This window comes from Protopterus annectens, chromosome 12.part0 (assembly GCF_019279795.1).
Source record: "Protopterus annectens isolate FY-2018-M chromosome 12.part0, PAN1.0, whole genome shotgun sequence".
NCBI lineage: Eukaryota > Metazoa > Chordata > Ceratodontiformes > Protopteridae > Protopterus > Protopterus annectens.
The window spans coordinates 32,479,466-32,502,123 of record NC_056746.1 but is presented as its reverse complement, the minus strand read 5'-3'; positions in this window follow the sequence as shown (position 1 = coordinate 32,502,123).

The window sequence follows — 22,658 nt, the reverse complement described above, 5'->3', positions numbered from 1 at the left end:
ATACTGCACTGCATAATCTATATATACTGATGATACTGCACTGCATAATCTATATATATTGATGATACTGCACTGTTTAATCTATATATACTGATGATACTGCACTGCATAATCTATATATACTGATGATACTGCAGTGCATAATCTATATATACTGATGATACTGCACTGCATAATCTATATATACTGATGATACTGCACTGTATAATCTATATATATACTGATGATACTGCACTGCATAATCTATATATACTGATGATACTACACTGTATAATCTATATATATACTGATGATACTGTACTGTATAATCTTTAAATACTGATGATACTGCACTGCATATAACTCCATGTACTTAAAAATATTCATATACAACTCATGTACCTGCTATATTTAATCAAAACTGTTTGCAAATGCTGTAACTGATGTCAAGGATGCTTGCATAATGGAACTGTTGCTCATGAAAGAAACTGATGCAGTTGATGAAACATTGCAAATGATGTCCATGATGTCTGTATAATTGAGGTTTTCTCCCCAGACATCTGCTGAAAAAGGGCACTGCTGATTTGGAATTTCACAATAAACAAATATCAATACATAAATACATAAATAAACAGTGTGCCCCCAGTTCATAGGTTCATAGGTGTGTACTAGGCTAATGGCACTGGAGCCTTTAAAAGCCTAGCCTATTGCCCTGGCATTGTGATGCCCAACATTAGTTCCCAGTGCCTCTATCAAGTACAGCCACTGGAGTGATCCCCAGGATGAACTTTCTCTTTCCCATCCACTCATCAATATTTCTCTTGAAGAGGGGCAGTGAGGTGCTCTGCTTGACATGCATGTGAAGTCTATTTGAGAGCATGGGCAGTCTCAGGGTTATGAACTTGTCCCTCCAGCATGTTCTGTTGATTGCGGTAATGAGGTTGAGATCTCTGGAGCGTGTGGTACGGAGGGATTGGGATTTCTTTAGATGTAGCATTTCTAACAGAGCTGGGTCAGACATGACTTTGTAAGTCAAGCAGAGATCGCCTCTTAGTAGACGATATGAGACAGAGAATCACTGGAGTTTTTAGTTCTGTCCATGTAGGACATGTGTTTAAAGCTTAGAATCCTCTTCATAAGGTACTTTTGTGGCCTTTCTAGCTGTTGCATGTATCTAGTGAGGTACATGCCAAATGGGGCATTATACTTGATGATTGGACTAATGAGGGAAAAGTAGAGAGAGATGATGACCTCTTTCTTCCTGGATGCAAAACATTTGCTAATGAGATGTGCCACATAGAAGGACATTCTGACCACAGTGGCAATGTGGTAGTCGAAGGAGAGGTTGCTGTCAACCTGTGTCCCCAGATCTCTTATAACGCCTTCAGTGTTCAGTGAGCTCCCATCAATGTGGTATTAGTGGGAACTGAGTTTTTCCTAAAGGGGGTGATGATGCATTTTTTGGCATTAAGCTTATGGCCATGGTTTCAACAACAGTCATTGGCCTCAGTGAGGCCTTTCTGTAGGATGTCTACGTCACTTGGGGAGTTAATAATGGCTCCCAGCTTGCAGTCGCCTGCAAAATTCATCAGCCAGAGTCCCTCCATGTTGGTCTGGACTTCTGAGAAGTAGATGCCAAACAGGAGAGGACACAGGACTAATCCCTGTGGGACTACAATCGTGACTGGTCAGCAGTCTGACTTGGAGTTCGCTACTTTCACACTGTGGGTTCTATCTGTGAGCCAATTTGCAACCCACCTAGTGATATAGGGGTTGATGCCTAGTTTGGTGAGTTTATCAATAATTCCTGAGGTGGGAATCATATCAAAGGCCTTGGCTAGATCAAGGTAGGCTGTATAAACTGCCTTGTCTCATCCACAGCTTTGGTGACTGACTCAAAGAAGTCAACCACGTTGAGCAGGTATGATCTACCTTTCACAAAACCAAATTGATTGGGATTTAGAGTTTGGTGATTCCTATATCCTTGTTAATTAGGTCCATGATGATATGCTCCATAGCCTTACATATCAGACTCATCAGGCTAATGGGGTGATAATTCCCAGGGTCTGTAGTCGTTCCCCCTTTATGGAGAGGGATGACTGTAGCAGTGTGCCATTCCATAGGGACAAAGCCTGAGGTGAAGCTGTGATTGAACAGGGCACACAGTTTGCAGTGCCAGTTCACTTTGTAGCTCATGTAGAACCCATCCAGGGATATTGTTAGGTCCCATGGAATCTGTACTCTTGGCCTTGGACAATGCAGCTTTAACCTGTGCTGCAGTAATGCTGGGTGCCTGTCATTTCTCTGGTGTTGTGACTGGTCCTTTAGGAGGAGAGGGGTAAGGTTGGCGCTGAATCTGTTGGCCAGTATGTTGGCAATATCTGTAGACTCAATATAGGAGGTACCATTGTGCATTAACTCAGAGCAAAGCTGGGAAATGCCATGGAGATTCTTGATATAACTATAGAAGGCTTTGTGGTTGTTTTTAGTGTCTGCCACAATTCTGCCTTTATAGCTGGCTTTAGAGGTTTTGATGAGTGATTTCAACTTTTTGTTGAGGCTAATAAGGGAGTTTCTCCAGTCTTGGGACTTCAATTTTTTCTGCAACAGTTTCTTCCTTTTGTTGTAGAGTTTATTAATGGCAGGGACCACCAGACTGACTTTCTTTTTTGGAGGAAAGCATCTTGTTTCTGTTGGGTATGGCTAGTTCCGTGCATTTGTGTACATGTTTGTACAGTGTATTGATGTATGATTCAGCAGTCATGCATCTATTTTCCATTTTCATGGATGCCATGAAGTTATCCACCCATGTTTTTAGGAGCTCAAAGTCAGCTTTGGAGAAGTTTTTCATGGTGGTTACCTTTATGTCGGGTGTGGCTGAGAAGTGGATTTCCATGGTGACTAGTTTGTGGTTGGATCTAACCAGGGAGGATTGACTATTTGTGTAGAGCAACGGTTGCCCATGTTAGTGATAAGCAGGTTAAGGATGTTGCTTTCTCTAGTGGAGGGTAAGAATGAGCTGGTCCAGGGCATTGGAAATGATGAATTCCAGGAAGCGTTGGGCCAGTGTACTGGTGTATGAGTAGTTTTCCCAGTTGTTGGAGGGGTATTTGAAGTGACCTAGTATGAGAGTGTTGGGTTGGACCATAATAGTTTCCAAGGTGCTTAGGAATGTGGAGTGAGAGTCTTGGGAGATGGTTGGGGGCCTATAGCAGACTACGACCTGAATCACCATCTTACCCAATGTTATTTGTATCTGGAGTATCTCAGATGCATTATGCTGGGCTACTAGTCTGAAGGTGTGCATATCCTTTATAAATATGGAGACACCACTGCCTTTGGGGCTTTGGTCCATGTTCTGGGGCCGAAAAGTGTGGAATGAGTTATAGCCTGGTAGCGCAGGGGTGCTTTCTGCTGCTTTAAACCAGGCCTGTGTTAGAGCACAAATGTCGATGTTCTCCATTTTTAGGAGTGCTTCAGGAAAGTGCATCTTGAGATTTAGACTTCTAGCATTGAGCAGCATGACCCTCAGATTGCATTTATTTATAACTGTTATGGTGGTAATTTGGTCTTTAGAACGTCACCTAAAAAAGGCACTATAGGGGTGGCAAGAGACTTAGCCAGTCTCTGGAAACCCAGGGTTGACAGATACAGGCCATCTCTGGCAAAGCATCAAGGTCTGTCAGTCATGTCATCCCAAGCAGACAGATACTGAATCTCCTTAGAATGACACCAGAAACTTAGTCAATTGTTGAAGTCAGTCATTTTCTGCTTGTACTGCGGTATCATTCTGGGCGACTGTAGGATGCTGCTCAGGGCTAGGGTTATACCTGCCTGAGCCACATAATCCATGAGCTCCTCCATGTCCTTTTTCATGTAGTCCAGGGAGGTGCATCTCAGGTCATTCACACCCACATAGACAGTAACATACTTGTACGTGTTGTGGAGTGACCTGAGTGCATGTATTAGGTTAATAGGTTCATAGGTAGGTACTAGGCTATCGGCCCTGGGGCCTATACAAGCCCAGCCAAAAAGGTACCCTAGCTTTTGCCACCCAAGAAAATTATTTTCCTGTGCCACTGTTGAGCAGAGCCACAGAGGTGATCCCAGGGGTGAATTTCCTATTTCCCATCCAATCATCAAGATTTTTCTTGAAGAGTGCTAATGAGGAGCTTTGTTTGATATAGACAGGTAGTTTATTCCAGAGTATGGGAAGTCTCTGGGACAGGAATCTATCCCTCTGGCATGTTCTGTTTATTGTGGTGACAAGGTTTAGGTCCCTAGAGCGTGTAGCTTGGAGGGATTGGGATTTCTTTAAGTGGAGCATGTCCAACAGCTCTGGGTTTGACATAGCTTTGTATGTTAGGCAGAGATCATCTCTGAGTAGGTGTTATGCGACAGAGTAAAGTTGGAGTTTTTTTAGACAGCCTGCCTAGGGCATCTGTTTGAGGCCAGTAATCCTCTTTGTGAGGTATTTCTGCGGCCTTTCCAGCTGTTGTAGATGTCTTATGAGGTACATACCAAAAGGGGCATTGTACTCTATAATAGGTCTAATGAGTGATGAGTAGAGGGGAACAATGACCTCTCTTTTTCTGGATGAGAAACGTTTTGTGATGAGGTGTGCCATGTAGAAGGATTTCATGACTACTGTGGTGATGTGATTATCAAAGGAGAGACTACTGTCCACCTGTGCCCCAAGGTCTCTTATCACACTTTTGGTGTTAAGTATACTACCACCTATGTTGTAGTTCATGGGTACAGAGTTTTTACCAAAGGGGATGACAATGCAATTTTTGGCATTGAGCTTGAGGCCATGGCTTTGACACCAGGCATCTGTCTCAGTGAGGCCCTTTTGTAGGATGTCCACATCATTAGGAGTTTCGATTATGGCTCCTAGTTTGCAGTCATCTGTGAACTTCATTAGCCAAAGACCTTCTGTGCTAGCCTGTACTTCAGAGAAGTAGATACCAAACAGGAGAGGACCCAGAACTGAACCATGTGGTACTCCACTTGTCACTGGTCTGAAGTCAGAGTTGGAGTCTGCTACTTTCACAGTGTGGGTTCTGTCAGTGAGCCAGTTGGCAACCCATCTTGTGACATAGGGATTTATACCTAGTTCAGTGAGTTTATCTATAATTCCAGAGTGGGGGATGGTGTTGAAAGCCTTGGAAAGATCTAGATAGGCTGTGTGAACCACCTTACTCTTGTCTACGGCTTTGGTGACTGCTTCAAAGAAGTCTATCAGGTTTAGGAGACATGATCTGCCTTTTATAAACCCGAACTGGGTGGGATCCAGAGTTTGGAGATTACCAATGTCTTTGTTTATAAGTTCCATGATGATATGTTCCATGGCCTTGCAGACCAGGCTCATCAGGCTAATGGGATGGTAGTCCCCAGGGTCCGTGGTGGCTCCCCTCTTGTTGAGTGGGATAACCGTTGCTGTGTGCCATTCAGCAGCCACAACGCCTGAGGTGAGGCTATGATTGAACATGGTACTTAGGTGGGGTGCCAGTTCATTCTGTAGTTCATGTAGAACACAGCCTGGTATATTGTCTGGTCCCATGTATGCTGTGTTCTTGGCTTTGGAGAGTGTGGTTTTTACCTGTGCAGCCACGATTACAGGAACTTTGCATTCTTCCGGTATAGAGATGGGCTCTTTAGGGGGTGAGAAGGGGGTAAAGTTAGCACTGAACCTATCTGCCAGGATGTTGGCAATATCAGTTGGGTCTTTGTATTTAGTGCCATTGTGCTGTAACTCAGAGCAGATCTGAGTGTTACCATTGAAATTCTTGACATAGCTATAGAATGCTTTGTGGTTGTCTTTAGAATCAGTGGCGATTTTGTTTTTGTAACTAGTTTTGGAGGATTTTATCAGGGATCGCAGCTTCTTACTGAGGCTGACCAGTGAGCCCCTCCACTCATGGGATTTTACTCTCTTTTGCAAGAGTTTCTTCCTTCTGTTGTACAGTTTGTTTATGGTAGGGAACCACCAGATTGGCTTCCTTTTTTTGGAGGATAGTGTCTTGATTCTGTTTGGGATAGCATGATCCATGCACTCATGTAAGTGCTTATAAAGTGCAATTGTGTAGGATTCAGTTGTCATAATTGTATTGTCCATCTGCATGGGTGTCATGAAGTTCACCACTTCTGTCTTAAGAAGCATAAAGTTGGCTTTGGAGAAATTTTTTACCATGGCTTCCTTAATGGGGGGTGGGGGCAGGATGTGGATATCTAGGGTAATTAGCTTATGATCGGATCGGACCAATGAGGTGTTGACTTCAGGTATGGAGCACCGGTCACTCATATTGATAATGACTAAATCTAGGATATTGTTGCCCCTGGTGGGGGTGTGGATAAGTTGATCCAGGGCATTGGAGTTTATGAATTCCAGAAAGCATTGAGCGAAGGAGTTGGTACATGAGTAGTTTTCCCAGTTAATGGTGGGCTAGTTGAAATCGCCCATTATTAGGGTGTTTGGTTGAACCCTAATATTTTTCAGTACATCAAGAAAAGAGGAGTGGGAATCCTGGTCCATGGTGGGGGATCTGTAGCAAGCTACAATTTGGATTGCAGTTTTGCCCAGAGTTATTTGCACTTGGATAACCTTGGCTGCATTATGCTGAGCAACAAGCCTGGAGGTGTGGATACCCTTAATGAATATGGACACACCTCCATCTTTGGTGTTCCGGTCCAGGTTACATGGCCAAAAAGTGTGGTATGAGTTATAGCCTGGTAGTGCTGGGGTGCTCTCTGGAGCCTTGAACCAGGTCTCAGTCACTGCACAGATATCAATGCTTCCATTTTAAGGAGTGCCTCGAGTAAGTGCATTTTGAGATTTAGACTTCTAGCATTGAGTAGTATCACCCTCATTTTTTGCTTGCCTGTTCCTGTTACAGTGGAGAATTTGTCATTTGAACCTTGCGTAAACAAGGCACTATAAGGGCGGCAAGAACCTTAGCCAGTATCCAGAATCCTAGGGGTGACAGGTGCAGGCCATCTCTGGCAAAGCATCGTGGTCTGTCGACCATGTTATCCCAGGCAGACAGATACTGGATCCCTTTAGAATGGCACCAGAAGCTTGGCCAATTGTTGAAGTCAATCATTTTGTCCTTGTACTGCGGCATCATTCTGGGTGATGGCAGAATGCTACTCAGGGCTAGGGTCATACCTGCCTGGGCTACAAGATCAGAGAGTTCTTCCATGTCTCTTTTCATGTTGTCCAGGGAGGTACGTCTCAGGTCATTCACACAAACATGGACAATGACAGAGTCATATTTGTACTTGTTGTGGAGTGACCTGAGTGTGTGGGTTATGTGGCAGATCCTGGCACCTGACAGGCAGCTGACAGTAACCTTTTCCTTGCTTAGCCTGGTGAGTGGGACATCAGTGTGCCTGACTATAGAGTCACCTATGACTAGTGTGTTGGGTACTTTTTTTGCCTTATTGGCTGTGGTTGAGTGGCACACTGAGTCTGCGGGCTATGTATCATTTGAGTTGTGTTGGGGGGTGGAGGTTGCTTGCATTTCTGCTTTGGAGGTCTCTGTTGCTTGAGCAGATTATTATTGAGAGCCTCCATGAATGTTTTTGTGTTTCTATGTGTGGATTTTCGTGGTGTAGATTTATTGAGACTAACACTCAGACTAACACTGACTATTATGAGTCAGATTCTGGCACCTGATAGACAGCTGACTGTTACCTTCTCCTTATTCAACCTAGTGTGTGGGACATCAGTGTGCCTCACTATTGAGTCACCTAAGATTAGTGTATTGGGGAAACTATTTTTCCTTAGGGGCTTAGATTGAGGGCCACATTGTGTAGGTGAGCTATGTGTCTTGCAGTTTGTGCTGTGTTGTGGTGGCCGAGTGCATTTCTGCCTTGGATGTCTCTGCTGTTTGGGTATTGAAAGCCTCCGCAAAGGTGGGTGTGTGGTTTTTCTTTTTATGTGAGAGCTGTGATGGTGGGTGTTCTGGATGGCTATGTGTTGCATGTGGTGTGGTGCAGGTGTTGACCATCTCCTCTTGATCAGCTATTCCAGTCTTGGATGGAGAGTGCATGGCTTCCAATTTGGAGATACAAGTGCATCTCTCACAAGTCTGAATGTTGGAAGGTAAGAGGAGAGTTTGTCTGTGTACATGAGGCAGTTGCTACACTGCCCAAGGATGCCCAAGTTCACCAGGTTAATAAGAGAAAGAACAGGGAACTGACCTTTAGACATGCCAGGAGGGATGGTCATTAATACTAAGTACTGGAGCTGTTTCCTTATATATTCCTTTTACAGGAAAATGTCACTCAAAGTGTCTGAGTCTGTACAGAGCACTGCCAAACACTTGAGGAGAAACTAATACATAGACCCAAAAGGGTTCCTATCACGTTGTCAAACTTATAAAAGTTTGAATGTCATATGGTCAACACCATATGATCGAACTTTTAAAAGTTCAAATGTTTCAACAGAGATCTCCGTACAGTGCGGCAATGGAAGTTTTCCATTGTCTGCACTGTAGTGCGATCTCTGAGTTGGTATATTTAAAGAGAGGGGGTGGGGGGTGGAGGGGGCTTGCCCCCCTGCTTAAGCTTTCAGGTAGTTTCTTTCTGTTCTTTTTTTTTATTTTAGTTTCAAACTTTTAAGAGTTTGAACATATGGTCTCTACCATATGGTGTTCTAACTTTTAAAAGTTCAATTATCTGATATAGACCCGACCCTGAAAATTTAAGGATGAAGTATTCAGGGAGATATTCTGAAGTTAGAAAGAAATTAAGCAGTACTTACTGAAAAATAAAGGATCAGCTTGTCAAGAATGATGAAAAGAGGGGAGTCGCATGAATGGCTACTGCCTGGCTACTACTAATGCTGGTCTCACCACAGCTTCACTCTGTTGGGATACAATTCTCCTTTGCTTCTTCTATCACCAGAAGCAAAATGTTAGCACCACTCCCAAGAAGAGAAGCAGGCTATGGCCTGTTTAGTGATCCACAGCCTTGTCCCAGATGATGCATGCATCTGTAGGCTTGTAGCCTTTTTCTGGTAGATGCCTTGAATAGCAGCCAGAACAATCAGGTATGTTAAACGCAGTCACTCTGCAACCAGAAAAAGTCAGGAATCAATGCACACTGCTCCTACTCTCACCAGGATCAGAATATAAGCACATTCCAAGCTGTCACCTATAAAGCAGTTATTAAGCTTTCGGGTGATGAGCAGTCTCCAGGAAATAATGCAACTGCACTCCTTCTCTCGCCAGTAGAAAATAGAAGCACTAATCCCAAGATGACTACTGAGAGTCAGAATGTGGGATCTCCATTAACTGGTGGTCTTGCAATAGATGCTTATAAAGGTAAGATGAAAAAAAATGGTGTATCCTAAACACTGCAGTGTGCACTACAGGAGTTAGATGTGAAAGTAGGTAACTTAAGATTTACCTGTCTAAAAAGTTACATTTTAGTGGAGTGTCACTATTTTTAAAACAGTAAGATAGATTGAAAGGGGGTGGTCACTTTTGTATTCTAATACTATGGAATACAGTAGGATGACCAATACATTTAAATAGTTGAAGGGGAGTGATTTCACAAAATGATAATTTTGTGCTTACTCACACCAGACAGTAAAAGCAGAGAGGAAATGGGATATATGGTCAAATTAACATAAGGGGCAGGCAACTAGAAAGACAGTGGTGGTTAAGAACATAACAGTAACCGGGTGGGAGGGTGGTAAAAGTTTCTGTCTGACTCACAAGAGACAGAGCTGTGGTCTCTTTTCAAGTTTAATATGCAGTTAAAAGCAGAATACAAGTAAAACACAGTGTAAAGAAAACGAATCACAGTATACAAAATAGAAAAAGGCCATAAAGTACTACAAAATACAACAAATAAAAAGCAAACTAACCTTTCCCTCACAGCAAATTGTAGCAGAGTCTGAGTGAGCCTTTCTAGTAAAGCTCTGAAATGTTTTATTTTACCCCTTAAATAGAATGGTTAGTTCCTAGCTCCACCCCCTCAGTTCACAGAAGATTAACCTTAACTGACCTGTTCTAACTAATGTGTGACTAATTGACATGCTCTAATTTCTGTCTGACTCACAACAGACAGAGCTGTGGTCTCTTTTCAATTTTTAATATGCAGTTAAAAGTAGAGTGCAAGTAAAACACAATGTAAAGAAAACAAATCACAGTATACAAAACAGAAAAGGGCAATAAAGTAAGACAAAATACAACAAATAAAAAGCAAACTAACCTTTCCCTCACAGCAAACTGTAGCAGAGTCTGGGAAGGCCTTTCCGTTAAAGCTCTGAAATGTTTTATTTTACCCCTTAAATAGAAGGTTTAGTTCCTAGCTCCACCCCCTCAGTTCACAGATGATTAACCTTAACTGACCTGTTCAATTGACCTGTTCTAATTTCTGTCTGACTCACAAGAGACAGGGCTGTGGTCTCTTTTCAATGTTTAATATGCAGTTTACAGTGTTTATGCACCCAGTGTTGCTTGCTTTTATAATGTTTTGTGTTTACAGTTGTTTACAGTTTGTGGGATTAATAGGAATTTCAAGTCCTTGAGTTTTGTGATTATTTTTGCCTTGTAGGACTAAACTTTAAGCCATACCCCCTATCACAAGGAAGGTTAGGCTAGTAAATCCCAGGGTAAAATTGTGAGTACATATTAAATCATCCATGTTCTGCTTGAAGGTTGATAATATCACCCTGCTCAATCTTCAGGAACAATCTGCTCCAAAAGTGGGAGAGGCAATGCATGATGAATCTGTTTCTCCACTAAATTTAATCTGTCTGCTGGTGAATATTTAGGTACCTGGTGCTGGAGTTTTTGGAGTTATTAGACTTGCAGAGGTCCAAGACAACTGAGTCTCTGTTTGCATAGAATCTTTGGCCTCAACCTCATCTCAAGACTGTAAAGTACATTGAATAAAAAGACTTTGCTTCTAGCCTCTCTTGGTAGTTCAGTGTTTTTAAGTACATGATTTTCTTACTTAGGCACCTCTGGGTGTCTTTCTCGTTTCTTGATAAGTCTAATTAAGTACATCCCAAAGAGGGTGCTGTAATCAATATTTGGCCTAATCAATGGGGAATGTAAGGGAACAATGACAGAAAAGGAGGAGTCCTGCACTGAGCTTTGGAAAACATGACTGGATACCTTCATACCATCTGAAGAAACATGACTGGTTACCTTTATACCATCTGATGAAACATGACTGGTTACCATCATAACATCTGATGAAACACGACTGGTTACCGTCATACCTTCTGATAAAGCATGACTGGTTACCATCATACCTTCTGATGAAATACGACTGGTTACCTTCATACCATCTGATGAAACACGGCTGGTTACCTTCATACCGTCTGATGAAACATGACTGGTTACCATCATACCTTCTGATAAAGCATGACTGGTTGCCATCATACCATCTGATGAAACATGACTGGTTATCTTCATACCTTCTGATGAAACACGAATGGTTACCTTCATACCATCTGATGAAACATGAATGGTTACCTTCATACCTTCTGATGAAACACGACTGGTTACCATCATACCATCTGACGAAACACGACTCGTTACCTTCATACCATCTGATGAAGCATGACTGGTTACCGTCATACCTTCTGATGAAACATGACTGGTTACCATCATACCATCTGATGAAACACGACTGGTTACCATCATAACTTCTGATGAAACATGACTGGTTACCATCATGCCTTCTGATGAAACACAACTGGTTACCTTCATACCATCTGATGAAACACGACTGGTTACCTTCATACCATCTGATAAAGCACAGTTAATTCCATACCTTCTGATGAAGCATGACTGGTTACCTTCATACCATCTGATGAAACATGACTGGTTACCATCATATCTTCTGATGAAGCATGACTGGTTACCTTCATACCGTCTGATGAAACATGACTGGTTATCGTCATACCTTCTGATGAAGCACAAACAATTAATTCCATACATTCTGATGAGATGCTCACCACTCACACTGGGTTCAGTCTTTTAGCCAGGTTACTGAAGACTCATATACACAGGGACTTATGTTTAAAAGTTAACCAGATTCATCAGGGAGAATCTTGCCTTAACAAAGACAAAGTGCTGAAGGTCAAGCCTAATACACTTTTTGATATTATTGTTTACAGGGTAAGTTATAATACATTAAATGGCTCTACAGATGAGGCTTGTAAAGATGAAAGGTTTATAATTCCCACTGTCAGTGGTAGGGGTACTCTCATGAAGGGGCATTGCCACTATGGTGCAGAAAACCTTAGGGGGAAAATTTTAGGGTATACGGTTTAGGGGTGGCTCTATGAGAGAGTGCTTAACAGTATTAATTAAACCTCATGGAAGATGTATTTCTAGCCATCGACAGCAGCTTCAGCACACATTCCTCTCTGACAATGGGTGATGTAAAGGATTCAAGGATATGCAAACTTTGGAGAAAAGTCTTTGTGGTAAAGTTAGCACCAAATTTGTTTACTAGTATATTGGCGCCATTTTGTATAAGCTCAGAGCAAAGTTTTGTGTTGATCTTTACTTTCTGAATATACAGTAACTAATGGAAGATTTATATTTGTCCTTAGGTACAGCTGATAACCTACATTCATAGATTTGTTTAGTAGAACTAACAGCATTTTTAAGTTTTTATTTATTTATCTAATAGCATTTTCAAGTTTTTATTTATTTATTTATGTATCTTAAATGCATGGATGTATTGCTTTTGTTGGCCCGGATGTTCTAACCAGCCTGTAGTAGCTCCATTTCAGCGGAGGCCTGGAAAGTAATAGTTTTAATTCTATCCTTGAAAGTTTTTGGTTGTGCTGTATAACTTACATGGCTTTTTTTGTGAAGTTTATGTTGGTGAGCCAAAATGGTGGTTTGTCTTGAATCTCCCATTATATTTTGCTCTATTTGGGGCTGCCAACTCTATGCATTTGCTTAAATGTGAGTAGAGTTCCTTTGTGAGGTTACTTGCTATGTCAATATTAGATCTTATGCTGTTATAATAAGTGAACCCTGAAACCTCAGCATAGGCTAGGATGAGATTAGCATGTTTGAAATCCCTGAATTCAAAGATATTTGCACCAAGTTTATGGTCCAGCTTAAACATGGAAAGAAATACCAGGGCAAATGTACATGGACTGGATAAATTCATAAGGACCAAATCAAGAAGGTCATGTCCTCAGGTAGGTTAGCTAACTATATGTTCCAGGGAGTTTTTCAGACTGACTCATTTTAAATTTCTCTGTTTAAGAATGTGCATGTCAAACATTGTTTGTATTTCTTTTTCCAAACTATTCTGCCATCTGCTTTTGCAGCCATGTTGTGGCTGAAAATGGCCACCTGGTCCAACACACCTATACTGTTAAGTAAAAGAAAATGAAGTAAATAACAACAGAGCAGCACTTTGGCAATACCATTTCTTCATACATTATAATGGGGTCAGAACTTGACAATGCATTGTTATAGGAGGCTGGGCATAATAGCTGGCTAGGAAAATATGACCTACTCATAAGACAAAGTAAAGAAGACAGAGGAGGCAAAACAGAGACATCTGAGGTAGGTACAGATGAACAAACAGTGAACTCTAAGTGCTGTATGTATTTCTGTTTATTCTCAATGTTATGGTTGTTGGAATACAGCATTGTGAATGCAAATGATGTCTAAATATGGCACTTTACTCCCTTATGCAGTGCATCTCTTTATGCTATGCTATTTCTGAAAGAATTCCTCAGAAATATTTCTCCCCGGGCCTCCACTGAAAATGGGCTGTGAATGGCCCAGTGAACTTTCTGGGTATACAAACTGCAAATATATCAATAAATAAATAAATAAATAATGACAAACTTCACTGAAAAAAAAAAACCATTTTAAACGCACTATACTTTTTTTACATGGAAACTCTGGAGAAGATACATTGCTACATTAAAACCCCAGTGGAATCTGTTATTTTATTGACCTTCTTCTGACCTCTACCAACACCATTCCATCAGTCACTTATCCACACTGCTCTTTGCCACTATCAAATATATAAGCTACACCTCCTCAGTTTCTATCCCACCTTCTATTCTTCTCACCAAAACAACCCCCACTCATTCAGTTCTCACCAATAATTCAGAAAGGTATCCCTTCATCCTTTCAGCCTATGAGACGAGTTTCAGGAAACTGTCCTGGAAGTCTGGGGCTGTCTGCTTCCTAACATTTTCTCTAACTTTAACTCATGTATTACCAAACTCATAGCCTACATAATTCAGTTCTATCGAATGCAGGTGCTTCACTAAACCTCTGTTTTTTTCTTCCTCTACCATTATTCTGTTATTCTTTTACTTTTGTTATTCCACCCATCTTACTGCCTTTATTTCTCAAACATCTTAATATGCCCCTCTCACTTCTCTCAAACGTCTCTATTCTATGTGAACATGTATCAGTTTCTCACCTTTACGTCACAATTTACCATATTGTATTAATGTAAGAATATTCATATATAAATACTGTCCTGAAATACTGATACTTTGAGCTGTTACATTAGCATGAATAATAACCCTCAACATATAATCCATGTTCTAAGTCTGTCTTTGACCCAGGTTATACTCGAAAAGGGCAATTTCACCATACTAACAAAGTTAACCAATCTAAATGAAAGAAGTCTAATGAAATAAATCTAAGTAAATGATTCATTCATTCAGGAAAATAATTAACTTTGATTAATGACAGTGCAATGCAGTTTAGGATGTGTTTTATTAATAACCATAGTATAAGTGATAATATTTTAAGCTGCTATTAAGTATTAATGAACCATTGGAAACACAGGTGCCATTTGCTGTAGATAGATACTCTGTCTCCCCCTAGCTCATGCCAGGTATCTTTCTTGCTATCAGACTGGACAACGTGATGTAAAGAAGCACATTCTAACAACAAATTAATTAAAATATCAGGGTTAATATTTGTTAGATAGTAAGGGAGTTGCAAAGTATGAAAAAGCAGCTAATGAGGTATTTGTTGCTAACATTATCTGTCGAATATGGAAAGATATCCTTTTACTTAGTCAAATAATGTCAGATATTTTATGAATGTAGAGGCAGGAAGATTAAATACAACAGCATTTTCACATGATGAAAACAAAGAATGTACATTTTAAAAGTCAGTTTTTAAAAGAAAAATGTGTTAGCAAACACCTGGATCTTTTATTAAACATGCTAATAGCAGTAAGCACTTTTGCCTAACAATCTAGACTTATTCAGATCATGTATAAGTAAACATAAAAAATTGGGAAAAATTAACAGATCTTAATGAAACTCTAACTTGTTGCATACTCTGTTAGGAAAATACATTGACAGCATCCTTTAGTGCACATTCAGTGAGTGTCTTTGCAGGGATTATCAAATATTTGTTGTGCTATGGAAAGCACCCTTGTCTCATTAAAATTCAGCGGCTTTAGGCACAGAATGACCTGGTTGCAGTGACAAAAGTCATGACCTCTCAAAACAACTTTTTTCTGTAACTACTAAACTATTTCAGAACTTGTTTATCAGGTTTTGTTCTTGCATGGGTTTGACATCTTTGGTTAAGCAATATAAAAACACAGCAAGTTTAGGCTTGAACTTGCTTCTTATTTTATTACTTTGCAGATATGTTTTCATCTCTGCACTCTGTGTGTTTCTCATATATTCACTGCCTGAAACCGCATCACTGAGCAGCACACAGCTGCAGTTACTCGTCGCATTTCAGTTGAGGGTTATAACAGGTAAACTGCATCTGTATCAAGGAAGTCTTAACATAATTATTTTTTGCAAACTCAGGAAGTCTAGCATGAAAAGCTTATACAGGAGCTATAATTAACAATCCTGTCAACAGAACAATGTGTTGCATAGATATAGCTTCAGTTTTTTTTTCAGATGAACTTTGAAATACACTACTGAGTACTGCATTTATAAACATTAATGATCTCATGTTTTGTCGTGCCAGTCAGTCACACTGCTGTGTGAAATTTCCATGTAAGACAGGATCCTATTCATTGTCTCTTTATTAAAATGTCATCATTCACTTGGCTAAAGTGAAGCGTGATTCATCAGTGGAAACAGATGTCACACTTTGACTGGTTAATATACTTTATTATGTTTTGAACAAGCAAGAATGTATACTTGAAAAACTAATAAATGATCCTGATCTGAATGGTACATTGTAAATTGTAATCATTTTCTTAGTCATGTCGTCTTCTGTTTCATATGAGAAGAGCTTTAGCTCCTTTGCTCTCTGGTCATATTGGTTCTCCTCTATTCTATGGATCCTTCTGGTAGTTTTCCTCTTGATGTGTTTCAGCAGAAAAGCCATGGATTACACATGCATTGTGTATATTTTGAGTTAAGTAACAACTTTGTTTCAATGACAAGCATGTGTAACAGTCACATGACATATGCAGCCTATTGCATGCTATCAGCATAGAATCCGCACACATGTATGTAATGGAGGAGTTCGGGAGCAAGGTGGGGGTGGGGACTCTAAGGAAGGATTTTGAAAGTCTGATCAACAGGTGATGCTGAAATATTGTAGTTGCAGTTCATTGCAGGCAAATATAAAGTACCACATGTGGGCTCTAGCAATCCTGATCTGAAGTATCAGCCAAGATGGTGAGTTGGTAGTAAAGCAGGAAAAGGATCTAGTAGAATTGTTCATACCTGAGCATACCTAGACCTGACAACTAGAATCAGAATGAGAGGACAATCATAGAAGCCAATGTCACTTAAGCCAGTAGAATGCTTTTGTGTATCCTTAAAGAGACAGAGACTAGAAACAAAGAGCCAATCCTTCTGCAATACTAGCTTGTGGTCAGACCACACCTTGAGTACTCTGTCCATTTCTAGATGGCCATATAAACAGTGGAATACTGGTTTGCTGCAGTAAGAAGCACAGAGGAAGGTCACCAGAAGGGTACCAAGAATGGAGTAAAACAGATGTGACCAAAGACCAGAGGAGCTAAAGCTCTTTTCACTTGGGAAAAGAAAAGACATGGGAACATGACATCAGTATTCAAGCCTGTATCAGGAAGATGTAAAAACATTGTCGGGAATAGGAAGGACAGAAGGCAGAGGAGTGAACACATGTAGCAGATTCAGGGCCGGTGTTAGCATTTTGGGGGCCCCCAGCAAATGTCGAGTTGGGGGTCCCCTAGGCACTTCCAGTATAAGTATCATCCTATCAATGCCATCCATCCTAAGCAACCTTTTATTTTGTGCAGCAAACTTTTATGAGTAGTATCCACAGACAGACCTGTCACTACAAGCTCTTACATTAAAACAAGCCTATATACTACACTATCACTATGTTTACAACAAGCCTATGTACCACACTATCGCTATGTTTACCACAGGCCTATGTACCACACTATCACTATGTTTACAACAGGCCTATGTACCACACTATCGCTATGTTTACAACAGGCCTATGTACTACACTATCACTATGTTTACAACAAGCCTATGTACCACACTATTCACTATGTTTACAACAAGCCTATGTACCACACTATTCACTATGTTTACAACAAGCCTATGTACCACACTATCGCTATGTTGACCTGTCAAACAAAGGGGCAGTTGCAGTTACTAGCACTTAGTTGCAACAATGATACATTGCAATAACTCTATGTACAGGTCTGGACTTAAAGTGAAATGATGACTGGGCCTACATTTCAACACTCCCCCACACACTGTCCAGTTCTCTCCTCTGATCCCCCCCCCCCCTTTGGGCTCCCCATACCATGCACATTACTTTTTTCTACCTTTTCTCACATTTTGCCTTGATCTCAGCTTTTTCAAGAAGCCATAACTTTCTATATGCTCTGAAGTGCATTTTAAAGTTTTTTTTTTGTTTTACACAACCTTTTCATCCAATAATGGCTTGAACAGAAATTATGATTAAGGAAAGAAATTCACTGTTGCGGTTCACCTTTAGTTTTCCTTGCATCCTTTCAACACACCTTTCCTAAGCAAGACAGCACAGTAATAACCATTTAGGAAATAACTCAAGTCAGGGCCCAAGAAGCCGTACGTTTACAGATGGTCTGGGATGTATTTTAGAGCATTTTCTCAACATTTTACTCCAATGGTGGCCTAAACAAAAATCATGAAAAAGAAAAGAATTTCAGTCTTATTTTTTTCTTTCAAGGAAGACATAAGTTGTGCCCAAGGCCTAATTTTCAAAGCTGACAAAATAGTAGCTTTCAGTAAACTAACAAAACAGTAGTTGTGAGAATACTTAAGTCTTATCCGGGAATACTGCCTGCCTCCCTAAGCCCCTGCAAAAGACAGTCACTGGCTATGCATCCCTCTGGTGTTAGACTGGGATGAAAGCAGAGATTTAAATTACCTTAATCATATATTTCAAGTGACTGCTGATATACATATGCATAGCATGTTCTTCACCCCTAACCCTCAAAGGCAGCCACATGTATATGTACCTGATATGTGATTGTGAGAATGATTTCAGTAATATATTTGAATTTGTTGGTCCTAGACAGTACACCTCTCTTAAACAAGCTATAGTAACCTTCTTTGTACACCTCTGAGGTCTGCGAGAAATACTGCCCTCAGCTCAAATACAAAATATAATGACTTCATGTCCACACCTCTAAGGCTTGACTGTGCTGAAAATTAAAGATGTAATAACTACACAATCCCCAGCCCCTCATAACCTGTAGCAGCTTTCTGTACACACACATTTGAGCAGAGCTGGTTTTGGAATGGGTGTGGTTGAAAACAAAGGCTATTATGAGCTTTATCCTAAAAGGGTCATATCTCAGCACTGTTCAGGTTAAATAGTGCATTCAGAAAAATGTATACTTTTTTCTCCAACCAGCAACAGCTTTGGTGGGGGCCCACACAGAGTGAAGGATGATTAAGGGAGTTCCCATTATCCATTTAGATAGTCTGGTGAGTGGGGGGGCCCAGAGTCCAAGAATATCTAAGTGTCTGAATGTTCTGTGATATATGTTATGTCTTACTTTCAAAATATAATTACTTGTTAGGTACATTTTTTACTGATACACAGAAGAATAATGTCTGTGTCCTGGCATTATGCACAGATAAAAATAAGTGATATATTTTATACACACACACAAACACACACACACACACACACACACACACACACACAGACACACACACACAGACACACACACACACACACACACACACACACACACACACACACACACACACACACACATTTGTACTTATTTCAGCAAACAGTAATACATTGTGCAACTGGTACTGCCACACTAGATCAGTGACTGCTGTTTAGCAGTCGTCAGACAGCAGCAGGGGTAAGATTTGTCTCACTGAGGAGTAATGCATGCCTGTCACGGTCCCTGATTTCACAGACCATCCCCGATTCTGTTCATACTTTTGCTTTTTCCTTCATAAAAAGTCTGATTTGCTAGTAAATCATTCAGGATTGCAAACATTCAATCAATCCAGACATCTGAGTTTTATACTCATTGTCCAAAAATTCATGTTGATGCAAAAGATGCTATTCTAGTAACTTGTTTAGTGAATTAGAGTAATATTTAAACATATTTCTGATTCTGAGCCTTTATTCTATTATTTTTGGGATTGCACTGAATTCTTAAGCAAAAAAAAAAAACGAGAGTTATACTATCTGGTGTTCTGGTATTATTTATAAAACTACCTGAAAGAGAAACTATCCCTGATGATCTGAAGCATCAGCTCTTCTTAAATCCAAAGTGTGCACTGAGATAAGGCACTCTGGGCTGCTGATCCCTCTAGTGCTTACCTTGGTCACTCTGGGCTTCTGACCTCTCTAGTACTTACCTTGGTCACTCTGGGCTTCTGACCTCTCTAGTGCTTACCTTGGTCACTCTGGGCTGCTGACCCCTCTAGTGCTTACCTTGGTCACTCTGGGCTGCTGATCCCTCTAGTGCTTACCTTGGTCACTCTGGGCTTCTGACCTCTCTAGTGCTTACCTTGGTCACTCTGGGCTGCTGACCCCTCTAGTCTTACCTTGGTCACTCTGGGCTGCTGACCCCTCTAGTGCTTACCTTGGTCACTCTGGGCTGCTGACCCCTCTAGTCTTACCTTGGTCACTCTGGGCTGCTGACCCCTCTAGTGCTTACCTTGGTCACTCTGGGCTGCTGACCTCTCTAGTGCTTACATTGGGCATTCTGGGCTGCTGATCCCTCTAGTGCTTACCTTGGTCACTCTGGGCTTCTGACCTCTCTAGTGCTTGCCTTGGTCACTCTGGGCTGCTGACCTCTCTAGTGCTTACATTGGTCATTCTGGGCTGCTGACCTCTCTAGTGCTTGCCTTGGTCACTCTGGGCTGCTGACCTCTCTAGTGCTTACATTGGTCATTCTGGGCTGCTGACCTCTCTAGTGCTTGCCTTGGTCACTCTGGGCTGCTGACCTCTCTAGTGCTTACATTGGTCATTCTGGGCTGCTGACCTCTCTAGTGCTTGCCTTGGTCACTCTGGGCTGCTGACCTCTCTAGTGCTTACATTGGTCATTCTGGGCTGCTGACCTCTCTAGTGCTTGCCTTGGTCACTCTGGGCTGCTGACCTCTCTAGTGCTTACCTTGGTCACTCTGGGCTGCTGATCCCTCTAGTCTTAACTTGGTCACTCTGGGCTGCTGACCTCTCTAGTGCTTACCTTGGTCACTCTGGGCTTCTGACCTCTCTAGTGCTTACTTTGGTCACTCTGGGCTGCTGACCTCTCTAGTGCTTACATTGGTCATTCTGGGCTGCTGACCTCTCTAGTGCTTACCTTGGTCACTCTGGGCTGCTGACCTCTCTAGTGTTTACATTGGTCATTCTGGACTGCTGACCTCTCTAGAGCATACCTTGGTCACTCTGGGCTGCTGACCTCTCTAGTGCTTACCTTGGTCACTCTGGGCTGCTGACCTCTCTAGTACTTACCTTGGCCACTCTAGGCTGCTGATCTCTCTACTGCTTACCTTGGTCACTCTGGGCTGCTGACCTCTCTAGTACTTACCTTGGTCACTCTAGGCTGCTGATCTCTCTACTGCTTACCTTGGTCACTCTGGGCTGCTGACCTCTCTGGTGCTTACCTTGCTCATGTTCATTATCAGCTTCATCCTAACAGGGTCATATCACAACCCTCTTCAGGTTAAAGTGCATAATTAGGAAATTCATGTTTTTTTCTTCCTCATTTTTCCCCAACCAGCAGCAGCTTTTGTGGGGCCCTCATGCAGTCAAAGATGATTAAGGGGGCCCCCTGCAGCCATGGGTTTTGCAGGGACCTAAAGCTGGCTATGTAGTTAGTTTTAGTGGAGAAAATGTCCAACAGCAGAGTTTAACTAAGCCATGGGCACTATGTCAGTGGTAAAATATTTAATGGAATTCTGATGCCTGTTACTTGACAAAACACTGTTAATACAACCAGAAATAGCTTTGAATTTTAAGGAAGATATAAATAAGAGTTATTACACTCATGGTTTATTAAGTATACAAAACTGGTGTACTTGCTTTTGTTGGTTTTACAGACGTTGCAAAATATCAGGATAAGATAACTTGCTGTGGTTGGGGGCCCCCAGGGAACAGGGGGCCCCCAGCAACCACAGAGTTTGCTGGTGCCTAAAGCTGGCTATGAGCAGATTATAAGGATCAACTTCGCCTGGAATCTGAGAAAGTACATTTTTATGGAGAGGGATGTTGACCTACGAACCAGACTACAGAAAGGGGAGATGCAGAGAGACTCATGGCTCTCAACCTGTAGTCACTGAAGATACAATCAAAGACCCTTGAAAAGTAGGTACAGCCAGCCAGCCAAAAATCTTGACATCCAATTAGCATACAAAATGGTTCATAACTCTTAATGCTTCCAGTAGGAATGTGGGATGCTACTCTGAAAAATGTTTAAAAATAAGAGAGTGACAAAAATGATGGAAAAATACAAGCACATTATCAGAGACACTCTATAAATTTTATAGACATCATTGAACTGTATTGCAAAGTTCTAAGACACATAAGGCCATTTATTTTTTGTTTCTGGAAAAGGCATCTGTAGGACTCATTGTCTTCATTAGTATCACTAATTTGTTGAACATATAGTATGTTCTTCTCTGTATTAGACAGCTTCACAATTCACTTGTGATGAAAGGGATTCAGAAAATGGTGTGCAGGGGAAAATCACAGCTGAAAAACAGGGACATATCTCCAAAAATAGGAAAATCATGTGCATGATGGGTAAATCAGGCCTGAAAACAGGAATGTTCCTCCAAAATAATCACAGTCGAGGGGGTCTGTTAACAGCCATATTTATGTTACCTCTCTCTTTCTGAGAACACCGAGTTTAAGACTGCAGGTATTCAAAAGGGTTCCAATGCAAGCTTAACACTGAGGGAAAGACGCTAAGCTGACATATAGCTGCAACAAACTTCCTCCAGTTTGCTTTACACCTGGTTTATTTAGCTTCACCTTATTTTTTTAAGAAAGTCACAGAGGCTCTAGGTGATGGCTGTGCACTATATACAGCATATTTCAACACTATTCCCCATTCAGGTATTGTTAAACTAAAAGATCTAAATGTAGGCACATACATGGTAAGATGGATTGGAAACTGACTAAAAGGTGGAAGCCATTTAGCCCAAATAGGTATTACTTTGAAAAGCAAGCTATAGCTAGTGGTGTACCTCAGGAATTGGT